A 22,035-nucleotide genomic window follows, 5' to 3' on the forward strand; every position below is an offset into this window, starting at 1 on the left:
TGTGAGCCCTGCTGCCAACTTGTAAAAATTCCCTCTTACACTTTGATCTCCTCTTACAAAGCTGAGTCAATCAAAGCACACAAAGGAACTTGTAGTGTGTTGCAGAAGGGTCCTCATGGACACTGGGTGCGTGGCAGGCTCATGCCAGTAGAGCTGTATCCCAGCTAGCCATGAGCTAAGTGTCTCCTTAGACCTGCTGTAGGCTAGGGCATAGGCACATTTGCAGGCAAATGGGGGAAGCTTGCACTGCTGTTGTCCATCCTGGACCAGTCCACGGTCATCAGGCAAGATGCAAGGGTCACCTAGTCTAACCCCCCTGCCAAGATACAGGATTTGCTGTGTTTGAACATATACAGATCACGTCTTAGACCTGGAAGGAACCTCAAGAGGCCATGGAGTCCAGTCCCCTGTACTCACAGAGGGGCCTACCACCATCCGCAACAGATTTTTTTTTTAAATCTATCCTGCTCCAGACCCTTGGAAGGACCCCTCAAGGAAGGATCCCAGGCTTACAAGGTCAAGGCTCTAACCACTAAGCTATCCCTCCCCCATCCTTTCTGTATACTTGTACACAGACAGAACCCCTCCTTTTGCTCTACTCCATCTTGCCTTCCCTAGGTTCCTCAGAGCACGAAAGGGTTAAAAGGAACAGCCCAGCCCTGGAATGTCTGAGAGCACACATGTGCTTATCTTAGCCTCAGTCTTTGATGCTCTGGAGCAAAGCTGATAAGAACAATGGGCTAATGAACAGCTGGGCCTCAGACTGCCCTTGGCTAATTACCGTCAGTTGATTTGCCTGCACACTCGGTCCCACATGGAGGAAAATCTCCGTCCCATTAAGAAACAAATGCCCTCAATTGTCTCTACCTTGCAGGTGTGAACTAAGCCCTTGAACTCCCTGTGAGAACCAGCATCAGACAGTTTAATTCAATTGGCACTTTTTAAAACAAGGAAGACGCGTATATGACCCAATGGGTATAAAAAAGGGGTCCGGCAGACCCCCTATTTGATCTCCAATTATCTTTCCTGCTGGACAGGAGGGTTATGGTCTCCCGAGGTCCCAGGGGATGCCCATTTCCTCGAGGAAAAAAGGAAAAAGACTTCTTCCCAAGGGATTGAGAGAAGACTGGCCAAGCCACGTTGGTAACGCAGGGGTGAGAATAAGACCCGCTAGGTATTTTATCTTTTGCTTTTGCGCGCGTTTAACAAGTGTAGATCTATGAATTAAAGTGTGCGCTAGCTATTTGTAATCAAAGTATAACCCTTGTAACATTGTAGCCACAAGAGCTTAACTTGTTAGTTAAATAAACAAAGTAATTGATTAAGTGGTAACCTGACTCCTCCTATTACTGTGCAAACCGAACACAAAACAAAGAACCCAGCTGTTTTTCAGCTGCTCTAAGCCTGGTCACCGGTGGGGCTCTGCGCTAGCAGTTGAAATCTCGGATGAAAACAAGGGCAGAGTTGGTATATCACCTGATCATAGGCTAACAATACTGGGGATCCAAACTGGACACACTACTCCAGACCAGCACTGAGCAGAGTGGTACTATCACCCGCTGTGACCTGCACGCTCTGCTGTCTTAATGCCACCCAAAATTGCATCTGCCTTGAGCTGAGTTCACAAGAAGCTCCCATGTATTCTCTGTAAGCATCCACGTTTACAGCTGGTCTTTTGCAGGCATTGCTGTGATTCACTGTGCCCAAGGTGCACATCGCTTCCATGTCAGAGATTGGTCCCGTGTCATCTTTGCCTTCAGCTTGTGTTGATAGATCACCGCTGCCTACCCATCAGGATCCACTGCACCTCTTTTCAGTTCAAACTGAATTCGGGGAGGTGGATTTTGACTTGGGCTACAGGTCCAAGCAACCTCCTCCCACTGTGTGAGCTACCTGTCCATTCGTCCTGGGCTTATACAAGTAAGTAGGAACGTAACATAGGTGGGTGGGACGTGGACAGCAGCTTGGCTCCATTTTCCAGCACCTGGTCAGTACATCAGCTGAGCACCAGGGAGGGTGATCAGTTGCCTTTGGCGTATGTAATCAGGTGCCAGGAGGGCACAGGGAGGAAAGTTGACTCAAAGGGGTGTCTGCCTCCAAGGGCTGCACCTAGGAAGGTAGATCTTATATACCACCTCTTGCACAGGTGTCTGCCCAAAGACACAGCTCCTGTGTCATCACCTCCACTGGCAATCACAGGTTTGGTATTTCATTGACCAAAATGGGGAGGCAACATTTTTGCTTCTTTGCAGACTCACAAGGGTTTCCAAAGCTCAGACTGTGTTCAAGCAGAGCCTGACCTAGATGTGGAGTGGCAGCCTTCCGTCCAAGCTCCCTGGCTTTCCTCTGAACTCGTCACACCCTGTTCTGTGTTTTCTAGGCTGGACGTAGTCTGAGGTATACTGGGATCGCCCCTACAGAAATGAGAGACCTGTTGCAGTCCAGCTGGTAAGCATTGCTGAAGCGTTATTTCCTGTGTCATCAAAGCGGGCTGACTCCAACATAAACAAGGGAGTTATCTTGAGCAAACATTATTCAACTTAAGCTTGGTAATACAACCATACATAAACACAAAGTCAAGGCGAAGCCAAAGGTAAGTCCGGTCCATATTAGATGGCCCCTTCTTATGACAGCTTTATTTTATAAGGCATGGGGTTCAACTGGAAGTCACCCTTAAGGGAGCAAAAAGTGTCCTGTGGTGTTTCAGCCCCTAAGCATGGGTGCCAGGACAGCTGCAGGAGTCAGCTGGCGGTGAGAGAATAGCATTCCCCTCCCACCCACAAAAAAAAAAGAAAAAATTAAAATCAGCTCTTGTTTACAAAAGGCCCTGTCCTGCAGGCTGCCATTGACTGAACTGGGCTCTGTTTGCCTCCCATCCTCAGTCTCCCATTCTTCTTCATGCTGATTTCACCGTGAAATCTGATGCTGGTGATTTGCCTTTCCCACTTGGGGGAATCTTGTGCTGCTCGGGTCCCCCTTGGGAATCCTAGACTCCATGGGGGCCTGGGGACCTGAGCCTGCAAAGTGCTTCAGTATGTGCCAACATTTAAACGTGACTTGTTCTATTTACTTCTATTTACTTCATTGCGATGACTCCTGCCCCTAACATTGTAAACAGAGGTGGAAAAGTACCCAGAAAGTTACTTGAGTAAAAGTGCAGCTGCTTTTACTTCTGGGTACCTGAGTACAAAAAAGATGTGTGTTGTGTGTTTGTGTGTACTTTTACTCAAGTAGTTTTCCAGAGGGACACCAGTGAGTTAAGTACACCCCCCTTCCCCAGCAACTGTACTTTTCCACGTGTAACTTTTGGGGTACTTTTCCCACCTCTGATTAGGCATGTGCTTAAGTGCTTTGCTGAATCGGGGCTGCAGTGCCGGGGGGTTGGGCTGGCAAACAACCAGCCATCCAGAATCTACTAAGCTGAAAACGAATCACTATTATCTCATCCCCTCAGGCCCTCCAGTGTGGGGAAGCAGACCCATGCCTCTGTCCAAGCCAGCAGGAGTTGGGGACAAACACACCTGATCCCAGACGTGACCCTTCTTTCTTGGGGAAGGCCAGGGTGGAGCAGCAGGACTGCAAAGGCACAAGACAAGTGGGAGACGGCTGGAGGGAGGGTCTGCCTGGGTGGCTGGGTGCAGAGCAGGAAACGAAGCAGTCACACGTGTAGCAGACTGTGAGCAACAGGCTTGGCAGAAGGATATAGATGGGTGCAGAACCTGTTGGGAGCCACAGACCATGAGCGGGGCTGAGCAGAGAGGGACCTGGTGGGACTCTCTCCAGGACACAGAGCCAGTAGCTTGGTTAGGCTCTTATGAGGTCTAGGGATGGGGGCTGGTGAAAGCCTGGGCACTGAGACTTAGGCCAGAAAAGTGGTCAGTGAGCTTTTGGACCTAGCACCCAGTCAGAGACTCTCCTGGGCCCTCTCCTTGTAAAAGGACAATCAGAGGATTCTAGGGGACCCTTGAGCCCAACAGCCCCTGCAGTGGGGGCAGCCTGTGAGCAGATGCCTGGTTGGAAATACGGCCACAGAGGGGTAGATGGGTGGGTGGGTGGCAACACACCCAGTGGGGCACACCCGGGACTGATCTTCTCCCAGAAGCCTGCAGGTCACTGTGGTTTATCTGGCTACAATCAGCACCAGTGTGGGGCCGTGTCACCCCCAGCCTGCAACGCTGGGTGCTTTACAATGCCCTGCTGAAGTAGCTTCCCCCTGCACTGTCCAGCCTGCAAACTGCCCCCTGCGGGCCTGCGTGAAACTGCGTCCTGCCAACCACGTGGGGATTACTCTGGCTCTCACCAGCCTCAGTTACACTGCTGGAGAACCCCGGACACACTCCCAGCCCCAGATTTCCCAATAGAAAAGTCTGACCTGTATTGCCCAGCCCTCTTCTGGGTAGTACAAATATTTTAAGTCAGTTATTCCTTTAAGGGAATAATACGCCAGCACCTTATCTCAAATAGTTATCCAGACACTTCAGTTTAAACAAACTGGATTAGATAAAACAGTTAAATGAGTTTATTAACTACAGAGATGTTCTAAATGAGCACAATTATTGAGGCATAAAAGTCAGAAATGGTTACGAGGAAAATAAAGATAAGATGTTCACTAATGCCAGACTTCACAAATCATGTTAGAGTCAGGCAAAGTTCCCCACCACCACAGATTGCTGGTCAAATCCTCAGGTCAGCTCCTGCTTCGTTTGTACCCTTAAGTGCAATGAATGCGATGAGAAGGGAGAGAAAAGGAGAAGTCTCTTGAGGTGTTTGTCTCCCCTTTTTATACTTTCAGTCCCACTCTTGAAAACTCTTGAAAATCAAAGAGTCTGTGTGAAAGGACATTCCATATGGTTTTGTTTCACCTATTTGGACATCCTTTGTCTTCCTTTCCTGCTTGATGAATTTGCTTACTGTTTGCACGCAAATTAAAGAGTACACATTCCCTTGTTGAGGACAGACTTGATTGCCAACTTCTGGCTCTTGAACATATGTTAATAAGGTCATGCCAGGGAATTTTGTAACTTCACAAACAATGTTGCCGCACATAGTTTACCAGGGCAATGCAGACCAGCAAATTATGAGTTTTCAAATGGCATGTTTATAGGACATACTAGCTGCGTCTACATGTGCACGCTACTTCGAAGTAGCGGCACCAACTTCAAAATAGCGCCCGTCGCGTCTACACGCGTCAGGCGCTATTTCGAAGTTAACTTCGACATTAGGCGGCGAGACGTCGAAGTCGCTAACCTCATGAGGAGATAGGAATAGCGCCCTACTTCGACGTTCAACGTCGAAGTAGGGACCGTGTAGACGATCCGCGTCCTGCAACGTCGAAATTGCTGGGTCCTCCGTGGCGGCCATCAGCTGGGGGGTTGAGAGATGCTCTCTCTCCAGCCCCTGCGGGGCTCTATGGTCACCGTGGGCAGCAGCCCTTAGCCCAGGGCTTCTGGCTGCTTCTGCGGCAGCTGGGGATCTATGCTGCAGGCACAGGGTCTGCAACCAGTTGTCAGCTCTGTGTATCTTGTGTTGTTTAGTGCAAGTGTGTCTGGGAGGGGCCCTTTAAGGGAGCGGCTTGCTGTTGAGTCCGCCCTGTGACCCTGTCTGCAGCTGTGCCTGGCATCCCTATTTCGATGTGTGCTACTTTGACGTGTAGACGTTCCCTCGCTGCGCCTATTTCGATGTTGGGCTGAGCAACGTCGAAGTTGAACATCGACGTTGCCGGCCCTGGAGGACGTGTAGACGTTATTCATCGAAATAGACTATTTCGATGTTGGCTGCACGTGTAGACGTAGCCACTGTGTACAAGGATCATAACATTAGAACATAAGGTATAAGTACAGGTGTGTATTCTGTTACAGTTACCCACTGGTTTCTACAGGGGAGCTGACAGCCTCCAAGGCCCCCGGGTAAGGTTAGTGTGGGGAGGGTGTCTCCATGCTCCCCAAAGGGGCAGGGCTGGGGGTGGCAGAAGCAGTACTGCCTTTCATGGCTCATGGAGTGCCTCGAGCGGTTTTCTGACAGCAGTTTAAAGGGACCAGGGTTCTGTGTGCCATTATTGCCACAGTAGCAGTGGTGGCCCGAAGTCCTGGGCCTCTTTGACTTTCCAGGTCCCAGAGCACCTGCCTCCTTTATCCCCCGCCCCTGCCAGTGGGCACGGGTCTCTAACAGAGGAATGTACTGAAGAGGGCACTATAGACATTAAGCGTGAGAGGCTCTGAACCCTCTATTGCAGGAATGGCCAGTTAGAGTCAAAGAGTCATGTATTATGTATTTATTTTTATATATCTATACATCTATTCCTCTATAGTTATAGAGATGTATCTTATAGGTCTGTATCTATATCTACAATATATCTTTATAGCTATATAAAAATAAATATATAATATGTGATTCAATGCCCCCCCCTCCCCCAGAGCCAGGCACCCCCAGCTCCCTACCTCCCCTGCTCTAACTCAATGCCAGCAACCCGCCACAACTGCCACTGCTGCCACTCACTTCTCACACCAAGCACTGGGGCGTGTGTGTGGAGTGGCAGGGTGCACTCCCCGCGTGCAGCTCTGGGGAGAAGCGGCATTTAACCGCACGTGGCTCAAGAGCTGCGGGTTGGCCAACCCTGCTCTATTGGGCTGCCCATAGGGGCCAACCTAGGAATTATTATGTTTTACCTGCATTTGTCGCTGTATTTATTTGCAACCTTTCCCTTTCATGATGGCTGTAGTATAACATCAGTTTATCCATATGAATGCATGCCGGACATATGGGGCAATAGCCTATATGACATGGCACCAGAAGACACTTAACTTTGAGCCATGATGCACTAAGGAGAACCTTATAAGACTTGGTGCAGCTTGGCCCTGAGTAGCTAGGTTCATTACACAGCCAACTTGGCCTGAAATTAGAAGATCAGTCACAAAACTTCCCCAGTCCTTTTCAATAGCAGCCTACCTTTTTCAGTTGAAATTTCTTTTGAAAATTGCAAGACATTCCCTCAACTTGCTTCCACTTAAAAGACATTTCACAAGCTCAACACTGGGCAATTTTTGAACACACACACTCACACAAACCAAACGTACCGACACCCCATTCAGAAAATTGTGTCCAGCTCTGTGACTCATTGGCTACGTCTACACGTGAAGCCAACATCGAAATAGCTTATTTCGATGTAGCAACATCGAAATAGGGTATTTCGATGAATAACGTCTACACGTCCTCCGGGGCTGGCAACGTCAATGTTCAACTTCGACGTTGCGCGGCACCACATTGAAATAGGCGCTGCGAGGGTACGTCTACACGCCAAAGTAGCACACATCGAAATAAGGGTGCCAGGCACAGCTGCAGACAAGGTCACAGGGCGGACTCAACAGCAAGCCGCTCCCTTAAAGGGCCCCTCCCAGACACAGTTGCACTAAACAACACAAGATACACAGAGCCGACAACTGGTTGCAGACCCTGTGCCTGCAGCATGGATCCCCAGCTGCCGCAGCAGCAGCCAGAAGCCCTGGGCTAAGGGCTGCTGCCCATGGTGACCATAGAGCCCCGCAGGGGCTGGAGAGAGAGCATCTCTCAACCCCCCAGCTGATGGCCGCCATGGAGGACCCGGCAATTTCGACGTTGCGGGACGCGGATCGTCTACATGGTCCCTACTTCGACGTTGAACGTCGAAGTAGGGCGCTATTCCGATCCCCTCATGAGGTTAGCGACTTCGACGTCTCGCCGCCTAACGTCGAAGTTAACTTCGAAATAGCGCCCGACGCGTGTAGCTGCGACGGGCGTTATTTCGAAGTTAGTGCCGCTACTTCGAAGTAGCGTGCACGTGTAGACACAGCTATTGTGAAATTGAAGGGTGGCAAGAGGGTGTTACAAGGTGATGTCTTTCACATCAGATGGAAAACCCAAATCCCGGCCACTTCCAATCACAAAAGCCTGTTTGGACCTTTTTGCAAGATCAGGGGTTTTAACTCTGGTATCTTGTCAAACTTCCCAGATGTCTGTCATATTGTCTCCACCTAATTTTTTCCTGCAGTTTCGGCCAGTTACGATGGTCTTCACTCAGGCCCTGAATTGCTTGCCTGCCCTGCTTCATCCCAGCCACATAAACCCATGGGTCTTGTCTATGCTAACTCCTGCCATCTGTCTAATTCAGCAACATAAACAGTGTAGCTGAAGCCAATGTATTTACTGTGGCATTTTGTATGCAGTAAGGTTGGTGGGAGCTGCTTTCCTGTTGAAGTCAGCTATTCTTCTTGTCCTGGTGGAAGGATGAGCACTCTGAGATTGATTTATCATGTCTAAGCAGACACAGTGAATTGATGGCTGGTGAACAGATTGCTGCAGTGCCTCTCCCTGGTGTAGCGGAGGCAAGCTTGTGCATAGTTTGCAAATAGGATTCGTTAAGAACCTCATCAATTACATGTTAAGATCTTCATAATTTGTGCTATATCTTTCCTTTTTTTCATTTCACTCCATGTGAGGATATGTGCACTGTTTCCTTAAATCTGTAACAGGAAATTGGAGGGCGTCTGGGAAAGATTCAGACCAAAGCTCCGAAGTGAAGCAAAGAGAGAGAGAGAGAGAGAGAGAGAGAGAGACACTTTAGCAATTATATTGGTGCCTTTTTTTCAACAAGGTTGCCTGTTCAGCATTAGAAGAGAGTAACTCTTTTTTTTTTTTTTTGACCTTTTGGCACTGATATTCAGCTTGGACAGTGAAAGTAGGTTAGTCTGGGTCACTTTCTGGTTCCTATCTCCTAAATAAGGAGGTTATTTCGATTTCCAGCATGCCTAAAGAACTGTCAAGTAAAAAACCTCTTTCCATTGAATCCTGAAAAGACGTAAGAGCTGCTGTAGATTGGCATGAAATTCTTGTGGCCAGGGAAGGAATGCTTGCCCAAATAGGGATTATCACGATCAAGGATATTCAGGTAGTTTATATATATTCAAATCAGCAGGGCCTGATGAAATCATTCATCATGGGGTACTTAAGGAATTAGCCAAAGCAATCTTGAAACCATTACAAATCTGGTTCAGGTTCCAAATGACAATGGAAAGGCAAATACAGTACCCATCTTTAAAGAGGCATTAATAATACTAATTCCTAAATACTAATTAATTATTTAATCATTTGTTTCATTATCTTTTCAGTTATTGAAGTTAGGCTAACTGGTCACTTGGGTCCTCTTTGAGGAAGGAGATGAAAAGTCTTCAGAGAGGTTCAGGCCTGTTATAAAACAGACAGTGGTCGCTTGTTCTCCACATGCATTGAAGGAAGGTAGGACAAGAAATCATAGAATCATAGAATACTAGGACTGGAAGGGAGCTCGAGAGGTCATCGAGTCCAGCCCCCTGCCCCAGTGGCAGGACCAAGTACTGTCTAAACCATCCCTGATAGACATCTATCTAACCTGTTCTTAAATACCTCCAGCGATGGAGATTCCACAACCTCCCTAGGCAATTTATTCCACTGTTTGACCACCCTGACAGTTAGGAACTTTTTCCTAACGTCCAGCCTAAACCTCCCTTGCTGCAGTTTAAGTCCATTGCTTCTTGTTCTATCCTCAGAGGCCAAGAAGAATAAGTTTTTTCCCTCTTCCTTATGACACCCTTTTAGATACCTGAAAACCGCTATCATGTTGCCCCTCAATCTTCTCTTTTCCAAACTAAACAAGCCCAATTCTTTCAGCCTTTCTTCATAGGTCACATCCTCTAGACCTTTAATCATTCTTGTCTCTCTTTTCTGGACCCTCTGTAATTTCTCCACATCTTTCTTGAACTGCGGAGCCCAGAGCTGGACACAATACTCCAGCTGAGGCCTAACCAGTGCAGAGTAGAGCGGAAGAATGACTTCTCACATCTTGTTCACAACACACCTGTTAATGCATCCCAGAATCATGTTTGCTTTTTTTGCAACAGCATCACACTATTGACTCATAATGATGAGCTTCTTCTGCAGGAAGCGGGATATAGGTTAGATATTAAGAAAAATCTTTCGAACTCAAAGGGGAGTTAAGCTCTGGAACAGGCTTCCAAGGAAGGTTGTCGAATCCCTATCAAGGATGATCTAGGTTTTCTTGGTGCTACCACAGCACAGGGGGGTTGAACTTGATGACTGAGGGCCCTTCCAAACCTACATTTCTATGACTCTCCAATTCTGTTGACTTCAGTGATGCAATGGAGTCACACTGACGAACCCCAGCTGGGGCTCAGGCATCCAAGTTACTGGGTTTGCATGAATGTAACACTGTTAATTGTGTTCTGTACTAAAAACCTCTCCTGACATAAACACAATGGTGTGACCTTGAGAGGACAAAGATTCAAAGACGATGGGGTGGAGGGCTGCTTGGATAGAGGGCCAGAGAGGCAGGGTGGAGCTAAGCCCTGTAGAGGTCTCACTGGGTGGGTTTCTTATCTCTGCGCCTATTGTTTTCTGTTTCCTTTACCAGTTAAATGACTTTTTCCTCAGTTATGTGCTGACTGTATGCTTTTACACTCATGACAACTGCACAGATCCCTGCTCATGATTCACCGGGCAATGCTGCTCACTCTCAGGTTTACATCAGTGCAAGTTTGATGCTCATTTCAACCCCAGCAAAAGTATGCAGCAGCTTCTGCAGTATGCAGTCTGGACCAGTTTGTGCCCAGGAGGGAATGTTAGCGTTTGGGGACACCCTTGTCCTGTTAAGCAGTTAGCACGTGGGGAGATGTGTGGCCAACTCTCTGATTTTGTTGCAAATCAGTACATGATGGGGCTTTCTTTTTAATGGTCCAGTTCTTGTAGTCATGGGGGTATGTGAGAATCACAGTTTTTCATTTAAAAAAAAATCTAGCCCTAGTTGTGGAGAAAAACTTCACAATGCGACCCCTAATCTCTTGAGACATCTCGTGTTTCCTCCTCCCGATCTGTAGGGATGTGTATTTTGACTGTCATTCTTAGTTTATCAGTTGAGGAGATGGATGAAAAAGCCTTTTAGAGTAACAAACAAAAAAACCCATGGCTGAGGGGGACCATTATTTCACAGATTAAATGCTTTTTTCCAAGCAACATTTTGCATTTGGTTTTATGGCTGACAGGTGCAAAATCCAGAGTGACTGTGGCACACAGTTGAAGCGGGAATGGCACAAAGGTTCCTTTCCATACATTTAAGAAATCAGGGCCAAAGCACTGACCCTTGTGCATTCTTCATTTAGACCTAAATGGGACCATACTCGGTGGGCATTGAGGGACCTGAATGCCAGCCCAATTTGCTGCAGTCATTTGGGAGATAAGCCAGCCCTGCATCCCAAAAGCATACAGGGGTAATAATGCTTTGTGTCCAACTACCTACAAGGTTTGAACCCAAGAGTTCTGTATGTAGCGGTGCATGTCATATCCTGGAACCTGTGGATGTTAGCTGGGTAAAGCTGACTCCTACAATCTCTTTGTAAGCTCGAGCCTCTCTTGGCAAACAAAGTCTGACACCTGCTTACAGATCTGGGCTGGAGTTTGTCTCCCTCTACGGCTCTCATTACCGCAGCAACTGAGCACCAGCCAATCTTTAACGAATTTGTCTTCACAATGCCTGCTGGAGGTAGTAGAGTGTTATTCTAGCCCCATTTTGCAGAGGATTTCCAAAGCACAGAGGTCACATGGAAACCCCTTGACAGATCAGGGAATTAAATTCAGGTCTCCAGACTCCCAAGCTAAAACACTAACCATTGGACTGTCCTTTTCCTTTAAATCCCCTCAGACTCACAGCACCTCCCTGCTTAGGGCCCCACCAAATTCACAGCCATGAAAAACACATAATGGACCATGAAAATAGGTCTTCCCTGCCCCATGAAATCTGGACTTTCGTGTACACTTACCCTGTGCTGTGCAGATTTCACAAGAGACACCAGCAATTCTCAATCCAGGGCCCCTGTTTGGCTGGTAGGGGTGAGAGCGGATCATAAGGATTACTGTGGAGGGTCATAGTATGTATTGCCGGTCTTACTCTGCGCTTCCTTCAGCATGGCGTGGCTGAGAGCCCAGCTGAGAAGGCAGCGGCACAGAAGTGAAGGTGGCAATACCATAAACCTCGTACAATTACCTCGTGCACGCCAGCAATGTTCCCTCTAAGTTTTTCCATCCGTGGGCAGGATAAATTTTGTTATGTGCACTGAGGCATGTGGAGATGTGCACTGCCAGTGGCAATACAGACTGGATGCCGTGGGTGCTCTGCAAATCAGCTGGGAGGCATTTGAGACTCTCCTGGGTGGCCGCCCACATGCTCAGCTTACAGGGAACACTGTCCTCCAATCCCTTTCTGGGTCAGGACCCCCTACAGTTACAACATCATGAAATTTCATATTTAAATATCTCAAATAACGCAATTAGTACTTTTACAATCCCATGGCCATGAAATTGACCCAAAATGGGCCATGAATTTGGTATGGCCCTATGCCTGAAGTTTGGGCTCAATGCCCAGAGCAGGTCTATCTGTCTGAGCTTCCCAGTATCTGACACAGGTGATCAATTCCTATTTAGAGAGCAGAGGAGCAAACAGGCATCACCTCCAATGGGGAGTCCCCGCTTCAGGTGCCTCCCATGGGCTTTTTTGTACTCTTCCGTGAGATCTGGGGAAAGTTCTGGATACTGTCCAGTTGTCCAGCCGGTGGGAGTGATGTGCAAAGCCAAGGGAATGCTCCAAAAATAGCAGCCTCCTTAGAAAGGAGAGAGATTGCACAGTATGAGTGGTGAGATAAGGATCATTCAGAGTTTTCTGCCCAGGGAATTTTTTTGTCTCCTATGCCACTTAGTGGGGGTTGAGTTCACAGTGACAGCAAATGTGCCGTGACCTCTTCTTTACCTTATAGACAATGCAGACTCAAGAAGGAGGCTTAATGGGAGGGGTGGGCAGGAGAGAAGACAATAGGGCAGCTAGACCATAGGAAGACCTTTTGCAGAGCAAAGACAACCATTTATTTTTTAAATAACGACTGTGTTTCCTAGCACCATTTGAATTTCAAAATTATTACTGAGCTGTACGCCATATTGGAGAACTTTGCTGTGGGGCTGGGCTGAAACAATCGCATGTCAATGAGGTGTAGATGAAATGCAGAGAAAATCCTTTGAAGCTGGTTTGGTCTATTGTGTATCAGTAGCAGGTCCTTAATCCACATTCACATTACAGAATAGATCATAACTGGGACTGTTGTAGCAACTGATATTGACTGTCTGGACAGGATCCCATTTACTTCAGTGGAACTTCATATGGGGCACAGAATTCTGCCCCTGCAGAGCTCAGTGCAAGATCAGGCCGGAAAGAGGTTACTATTATCTCCTGAGTGCCCACAGGTAGTTGTCATGCAGGTTCATCAAGAAGCAATACGGGTCTTTTGTTCTTTGTTTGTACAGTTCCTCACACAGAGGAGTCTGTGGTCCATGACAGGGACTCGTATGTGGTACAATAAGACAAACAAATAATATTCGAATCCTGAATACCGGAACTCAGAAAAATTAAAGCCTAATCTGATGATAAATGTAAAATAACAAAAGGGGTGCGTCTACACTAGCCAGCTGCTTCAAAGGAGCCGACACAAAGTCGAAATATCACACATCGCATCTAAACGTGCCATGTGCTATTTCAATGTTGAAATCGATGTTAGGCGGCAAGATGTCGAAATTGCGATTCCCATCCGAAGATGGGAATAGCACCCTACTTCAACATTCAACATCGAAGTAGGGCGTGTGTAGACGATCTGCATCCCACTACTTCGAAATAGCGGGGTCCTCCATGGCGGCCATCAGCTGAGGGGTTGAGAGCTGCTCTGTCCAGCCCCTGCGGGGCTCTATGATCACTGCGTGCAGCAGCCCTTAGCCCAGGGCTTCTGGCTGCTGCAGCTGGAGGTCCATGCTGTGTGCACAGGGTCTGCAACTGGTTGTCAGCTCTGTGGATCTCATGCTGTGCAGGGCAAGTGTGTCTGGGAGGGGCCCTTTAAGGGAGCAGCTTGGGGCTTTGCTGGCCCCTTATTTCGACGGGGAGCACTTGTGTGTGTGAATGCTCCACATTTCCTTCTGGGGCGGCTCCTTTCGATGTTCCCCGTCGCTACTTCGACATGGAATGTCGATGGCACCAGCCCTGGAGGACGTGTAGATGACACACGTTGAAGTAGCCTATCTCAATGTCCTTACTTCGAAATAGGCTGCTTCGACGTAGTGTGCTAGTGTAGACATAGCCAAGATGTTCTTATTTCCCCGTGTTCAAAGTGGCACCATTAGAAAAACAAATTAAAAATTGCAATTTAAACAAATCATTTTCAAAATTTTGATTGAAAACTTCAGCAGGGCATTGGCATGTTTTCTTTTGAAACAAAAACACAAAAAACAAGAACAACGAGGCGTCAAAGGGCCCATTACATCCTCCCCTAGACTGACATCCAATATATAACAGACCATAGAACTCATCCAATAACTCCTGTATTGAGCCCGGTAATCTGTGACTAGGACATCTTCCAGAAAAATACACAGTGTTATTTTTGAAGACATCAAGAGCTGGAGAAGCCAGCTGCACTCTTTGGCCGGGTTCTCTCTCTGGCCTGCAGTCCTGGGAAGCGAAAACTTTGAATAATTCTTCTGAGTGCATCACAGGCCCGCTTACTGCCTTACAGTACATCAGATAAAATCAAGACTCTCTCATCTCCCAAACACTTGCAGTAGGGGATTAGCAGAGGCAGCCTATTGTCAAAAAAATAAAAAAAAAAAAGAAGGAAACACACATGTTCACAAAGAAGGAGAAAGTTTATTTAAGCACAGCCGAACCAGCCCATACTGGAGAGGATGCTTGCTATTGTCATCATTATTAAACTTTGGATTACTACAGCTTGAATCTCTCTAAGCTGTCACTCTTTGGCCCAGCAACACCTGTGGTCCAGCATGATTTCAGTTAGTCAGCTGTCCCCCTACCATAGGCGTGGCCAAGTCTCCCATGGTCCCATAAAGTTTGTTTGCAGCCCCCAGTCCTGCCTCTCAGTGTTCTGTGCTGTTGTTTAGCTCTAACTTACCCTTAAATGTCTTCTAAGGACCCAATCAGTTGCAGAAGCGTTGATGATGTTGCTAGATCAGTGGTTCCCAAACTTTTAGCATCACGCCCCCCTTTTGATTTTTGAGAGACCCTCACGCCCCCCCACCTCTTCTTTACCATCATTCAAGCCCCCCTTTAACAAAAAATTCAATTCATAATGTAAAATAAACAACTATTTGATATAAAACTGTTACTTAAAATTAAAAATAAGCTCTAATAGGTTTTTTGGCCCAAACCTTTAACAAAAATGTAATTTAACATCAGAAACAAACTTAATTTAATGGGAAGGATGATGCTGCATTTTCTTCACAAGTTGGGACATCCTAGGTTTGAAAGACGAAAGTGCGCAACTCAAATCATTTTTGACATCCGGTTGATTTCTTTGTTTCATTTTTAACGTGACTAAACTTGAAAAGCTTTTTTCACAGGAGTACGTTGACCAGAATGGAAGAATAATAGGTAGCGCTTCTTCTCCAACTTTCCAGTATGTTGGGAAATATTTGCTCCAAAATTCCTCCAAGCTTGAGTTTTTGAAATTATCTTTTGCACTTGAATCATATTTTATTCTGACTGCTTGTTCTTGCAATACTTCTGGCAATGTGTCGACACCAACGCTGGATGGATTGCGTACTAATTTATGAATGGGGTTCCCAGAAAAGTTGTCTGGAAAATAGCGGATAGCGGACTTAATGGAGCCATGCCGCCCCACCCCGAGCCATGCGCCAACCCTGGAGCCTTAGTGCTCCCCCCAGCCCTGGAGGTCCTCTTACCTCCTGCCAGATCTTGACCCATGCTGGGCTGACACCGGTCCAGCTACAGGCTGCAAAGGCTGGTTTCAGCCCCATGCTGGACATGGCACTGGGTCCATGGGTGCAGCTGCCCCCCAGATGGGCTGCTGGCATGGCCCTAGAGCTGCAGGCGTGGCATGGGCCCTGCAGACACCAGCTGCAGCCCTGGCCCGGATGCTGGACTCTGTGCTGGCCCTGTCCCATCCTGGAGGCTAACTACAGACCGGCCAGGCTAACAGCACAATCCCCACTTTGCGGATGCCTGGTGCAGCCCCAGCTGGCCAGCTGCCTGAGCCCCCTGCCAGCCAACAGAGCTGCCTGCACCAGATGCCAACCTGCCTGAGCCCCGCGCTGCCAGAGCTGCCAACCCACCCACCAGCAGCCAGGGCCAGTTGCTTGCTCACTCACCAGCTGCTGGGGCCAGCCATCTGCCCCTGAGCCGCCCACCCAAGCTACAGGTCAGCTGCCCGAGCCCCATGCTGCCAGGGCCAGCCAGCCACCCACCAGCCCAAGCCACTTGAGTTGGGGCCAGCCGCCTAAGCCCTGCGCTGCTGGGGCCAACCACTTGCCCACCAGCCCAAACCACCCAAGCCGGGGCCTGCGGCCTAAGCCGTGCGGGCCACCTGTCCGAGCCTCTCTCCTCCCTTAGTCCCCCATCTAACCCCATCCTCTTCCTCCTCCCATGCCCCCAGCCCACACTCCTTTAAGGGAGGCAGCCAGCTCCATGTGGGTTTTTGCTGGCTGCCTGCTTTTTATAGCAGCTGGTCCGGGTCCCCCATGTAAAATGGCAAGGGCTGAGAGATGGAAGCAAAGGGCTGTCTCTTTCTTGGAGTACGGAGAATGACGGGGGTGCTGGATCATCTTACACCCCCTCCCCTGGAATTTCTTCACACACCCCCATTTTGGGAAACCACGTGCTAAACAATATTGACCTCCTGTGGTTCAGCAAATTCTGTGATTCAGCACAGATCAGGTCCCGATGATGGCGGACTAGCGAGGTTCAACCTGTGCCCTGTTTAGAAGATTGTGCCCTGCTTGTGCTAGGTACTGTATATCATACAGTAAGAGAGAGTCCTGGTTGGAAAGAGTTTACAATCCAACCAGACAAGACAGACAAAGGGAAGGAGGATTACTATCCCCATTTTACAGATGGGCAATCTGAGGCACTGAACAAATTATGTGTTTCACAGAGGAGGCCTGTGGCAGAGCCAGGAATTGAGATCAGTTCTACTGAACCACAGGCCAGAGCCTTACTCACAAATCACCCACCCTCTCTGGAGAATGCCTGGTTTCAAATCAGTACAGAAAAGAAAACAGAAAGCGCAAATTATTACATGTCACCTTGAGAAATGAGATGTGAGTGAGTTTCTTTTCTTTGTCTACTTTTTTTTTTTTTGTAAGAGCTTTTGACTGGTAAAGGCATGTAGTACTGCACATGGCACAAACCAAAATATTTTTCTATACAGTGTTTTCTCTGATAAAGGTTCCTGTTTCTGTTCTTCACACTACTCTGCCAGAATTCAAAGAAGTCTGATGCGCTTCATTTTGTAGAACCTATCTTATATTTACTCAAGGAAGCAAGACTTCTCAACATTTCAATCACAGGAAGGCAGGAGCTATAGATTCTTACAGTCACCAAAGGTTCCTTTGGCAGTGTTGTTTGTGGAAAGGTCAGGCCCTCATCTGTTTTATTGCCATGCTATTTGAAGGGCTCATTACAGGACCATGAAATGCTCTTTATAGGTAAATAATATGGAGGAATAAATCTGTCCTGATTGCCTTCTGCTTGCCACAAGCTGTAAATTCAAGCTTTGCATGCCAGACCCAGCAAAGGTAAGAATAACATTCAGTTGGAACTTCTAGGACCAAACTCAAGGTCGTATTTCTACAATGAATGAAACATAACGAGAAATTGCCAAAAAAAATGCAGAAAATATCGAGCAAGGCTTTGTTTGCCATTTTGAATTCAACCCAGGTAAGAAACGGCACTAAATCTTTATCATAGGATAGCTGTTCTATCCTATGGTGACCTATGTCCAGTGAGTCAGTAGCTTCTCTCCAATTCTTATTGACTTAGTGTCCATAAAAGAAAACCATCTTCCCGGTTACGTGCGGCACAGTCTGAGCGGAGAAGACAAAGCTTGGATGAGCATGGAAAGTGAACCATCCTCTCAGCTAGCAGTGATGTGTTGGCCAGGGGTAGGATAAGGAAAGATTGCCTCTGCTGGGCCACAAAAGAGGTTCCACTGAGAAAGGACTTCACCCCAAAGACGCTCAGTTTGGTACAAGCTATAGTGCTTGTTACATATTACAGGCCAAATTCTGCCCTCAATCTGCAGTGGAACCTAACAGAGTGCTAGGGACAGTGATTCTCCATGCTCAGGCACAACTTTTCAACTAAAATGTGGCTCAGTCTGGGCATGTCTACAGAGTTATTCTGGTACAGTTTATTCTGGAGTTATTATTCCGGAATAACACATCCACACTACAGGGAAGCCTGAGAATAAGCTGCGATTGTGATGTGATTGAAATAACTGTTTTGAAATAGGTGCTTACTCCTCTCCAAACCAGGACTACGTTATTTCGAAGTAACTCCCAGTTAAAGCTACAAGTTTACGAGCTACAAGTTTATGAGCTGTAAGAACCAGCCCATGTTATTAAAGACAAGGGACCTGACTATCTATGTGGTTACTCTCCAGGCCCATGTCCTCTCCGCATTTTCTGAAATCACTAATTATTCATCTCCGCTCCAGTTTGGACAAAGGAAGAATGAGTGTGAACCATCGTCCAAAAGTCAAAGTGAATGCTTCTGGTCTCGGCAGGTTCTAGAAAATTTTTAAGAGTCTTTCATTTTCACGTTCCTCTGGATTCCCTGGCACTGGATGGGGCTCAAACAGCAAACAACAAGCTTGTCTTATAGCACTTTTTATCAACCGGCCTTGATAGACCCAACACTTCCAAGAGGAGACATGATGTTAGGGCTAGAGCTGATGCAAAAGGAGGGAAATGTAAAAAAAAATCCTCCTGAAAAAATTGAAACTTTGAAATTTCATTTTTTGAAGCTGGTAGAAAAATGGAATGGGTGGGAAAAGGAATATTGTTTGAACCAGGAGCAACTCGGAATATGATTTCTGAAATAATGAATAATAAAAATCTCAAATTGTTCCTGATTTTTTTAAAAATTTTGAAATATCATAAAAATGGCAACACTGCAATAGTTTCAAGTGCCCCCCCCCCCGCCCCTTGAGATAAGTATACAAACTTCTGTAAACGTAGTGAAGCTGACGGCTTCAATCAATCACTAATACATTCTAAATTTCCCCAGTAGAAAATTATTTTAAAAGCTTTTGTGTGGGCCTAGCCTTATTTTGATTAATCACTTAGGGCCAGATTCAGATACCCTTACTCATGTCGCATATCCCATGGCTTTGCAGTTAGTCCCATTGAGCTCAGAGGACTAAGGGAGCTCCTGGACTGGTGAACTTGGCCCTTGCAGAACATCAAGACTATACTGAGTGCTTGACAGATGAAGAAAGTGCTGTCCCTGGTCTTATAAGTGTGCTCAGAGAAGAAGAAACAGATCAGACACAAAGAACAGACAGATGGTGTTTCAACAGGACCTGGAGCTGATGTCTGAATTTAACACACAAGCATGGGCTTTTGACGCAGGTTTTGGGAGAGGAAGAGGAGGTTGCAGCTTGGCACACGGCGAGAGGGAGACTTCCAGGAGGAGTGGGTTGCACAGAAGATGAGCAAATGGCCATTAGTTTCTGGTAACTTTGCTAGGATCCAGTCCAAAGACCATGGATGTTAATGCATGGATTATCACTGGCTTTGGATTGTCCCGCAATGAATCTAATATACTCTCATTAATAGATGACCTACTATGCAGTTCATTCCTGTCCTTACCAAGCTGTTTTAAAGCCTGTATTATGGACTCAGGCATACAATGTGCTACTTGCAGAGTGCTAGAATCCCCTGCCAGAGAGTATCTGCAGATGTCTTGAGATGGTCCATCTGTGTGCGAAGCATCTGCTGAATGTGCAGATGGATGGCTAGAGTCCAAAGATGCATTCTTCTCCCCAGTGCCTAACAAATTCAGCCCTGCTAGAGACCGTCAACGGTGATTCCAAGATAAAATATGCAGCTGTGCTGGGATTATGTGAGGGGCATGGCTTTCACTGAACTGTGGAGAGAGGAGCTGTTCGTATTGAACATGATAAAGGCCAGCATCCATCCTGTAGGCTAGGATTGTAATGTTGACTCCTCAACATGATTAGTTGGACAGTCTCCTCTATAATCCTCTTGTAAACCAGTGTACTAGGTGACTTCTCTCACGTGGCTGGTGAGAGGCCCCATGAATCTGCAACTCAGGTCCACAGAGTGACCAGGCAGCTGTCATCTGCTAGCTGCCACCCAGTAGCAACTGAACCAGCTTTGGCTTCACTTTCCATGAGTCCCTTCAGACATACAAGGGAAGTTGTGCCTCATATATCTGACAGACATCATCCTCGTGACTTCTGATTGGCTCCCTGACCTACACAAGCCCAAGGGGCACTCCAGGAAGTGTCCAGGTCATAGTGTGGACCTTCTTTAGGTGCCATGAGAGATTCTGCTCCTGAATTTCTGGCCTTGATCTGGAGTTTGCTTCCTGACCTGGATGCTGAATCTGAATTGATGCCAGCCTGGGAAGCTAACTACAAACTCCTTGGCTACTGCTAACCTTAGGTTTGCCCCTGCTTTGACCCTTGGTCCTGACTGCCCTTGTGTGCAGTTGTGCTTGTAGAGACAGATGTTCCATAGACCTGGAATCCACATAGGTACCTAAATGAAGTGGCCAGACTTGCAGAATTGTTCGGCACCCATTGGCTTCTTCACCTGGGTGTCCAAAGAAGAGCTAAGCAGGCTATTGCGTTAGCTCACTTAGTGGGGATGTGTGTGAGGCTGTATTCTAGGCCAGTGGTTCTTAAATGTACTTGACCACACCCACCTCTGTGTGCCCGGGATACTTCACACTCCACCTTGCCGCACAGCTGCACATACTAATACCTGCAGTGGCAGGGTATATCTGGACTCAGTTTTCACTTCTTGGTTTTTCACCGGTGCTGTGTTTTTCTTTCTTTTTTTTTTCTTTTTCCCTGTTGCATGAATGAGCCAACAATTCCTAATAATAATAGCGAAAGCAAAACTGTGATTCGGGGCTATGCTTACAATTAGAAGTGCACGCTGTTAATGTATGGAGGGCAATGACTTTGTATAACACCATGAAAGCTTATGCAGAAGTCTGTCAAAATGCTCAGCACCATTTGAGAACTAGATGTAATCTGCTTCGCTAGTTATTCATTGTTGCGGAGAAAGTGTGCACAGTAAGTTTTGTGGGTTTTTTTTTCCCTGAGCTTCCCATGATCTCACAGTTTGATAACCTCTGTTCTAGACTGTGGGTCAGATCCTCCACGGTTGTAAAATCAGCATAGCTCCAATTGCCATTGGTGGACTTATGCCACTTTGTATCAGCTGCATGTGTGGCTTCTTCATTGCAGTGGCTGTGTGACCGTTCCAGAAGCAATCTAGAAGCAGAGGACCATCCTCTGAGGCCCTGCCCACACTCCACCCTCACTATTCCCCCCCAAGCTCCTCTCCCTCTTCCACGGCCACCCACCATCTGCACCTCTTTGTGAGAGCGCTGCGTGGACACAGACCGTATATCCACAGATAGGCATTGACGTTTGTGTGTATTTTTTCTTTGGCTCTTTAAAAGAGGGGGCCCAAGTAAGAGCAACTCCATACAGAAAGTTCACAACTGAGATGCCTCGGTAGAGAGAGGCATTTCCTTGCAGCCTGGACTCTGTCCCTTAGATCTCCCATGGACTCATTTAGGCAGTTCCAACCCAACATGTTGGCTTTTGGCAAATGCAGCCAAAGGCTTTGTCTATACAGCCTGCGTTGCTAAAAGTTGAGCAATGCATAGACTAAGGGTTATGTTGCCAAATTTGTTCAGCAAAACTTAAGTCAACACCCAAAAGTCAACTAAACAAAACTCGCCCAAGGGCGTTCACACTTGTTCCCTCTCTCAACAGATCATGTCCACACTGGGGGCATCAGCATTAGCAGTGCGAGCAATACACTGTGGGGACGTATCCCACAATGCTGGGCTGTGGAAAGGCAGAGTTGGTCGCTGTGCATCTTGCGATTCCATCGGAGTTCTCCCAC

The 22,035-nt window shown here is 47.2% G+C and overlaps 1 long non-coding RNA gene across 1 annotated transcript in view; it reads left to right on the top strand.

The window, feature by feature from the left end:
- The window catches only part of LOC142010183 (uncharacterized), a 96,981-nt gene that overhangs the window by 34,649 nt on the left and 40,297 nt on the right, over positions 1-22,035 (top strand). The window contains exon 3 of the long non-coding RNA XR_012644715.1: positions 2,381-2,448. This is a non-coding gene — a long non-coding RNA (uncharacterized LOC142010183). The remainder of the gene's footprint in view (positions 1-2,380; positions 2,449-22,035) is intronic.

The sequence above is a fragment of the Carettochelys insculpta genome, chromosome 3 (genome assembly GCF_033958435.1).
Source record: "Carettochelys insculpta isolate YL-2023 chromosome 3, ASM3395843v1, whole genome shotgun sequence".
Classification (NCBI taxonomy): domain Eukaryota; kingdom Metazoa; phylum Chordata; order Testudines; family Carettochelyidae; genus Carettochelys; species Carettochelys insculpta.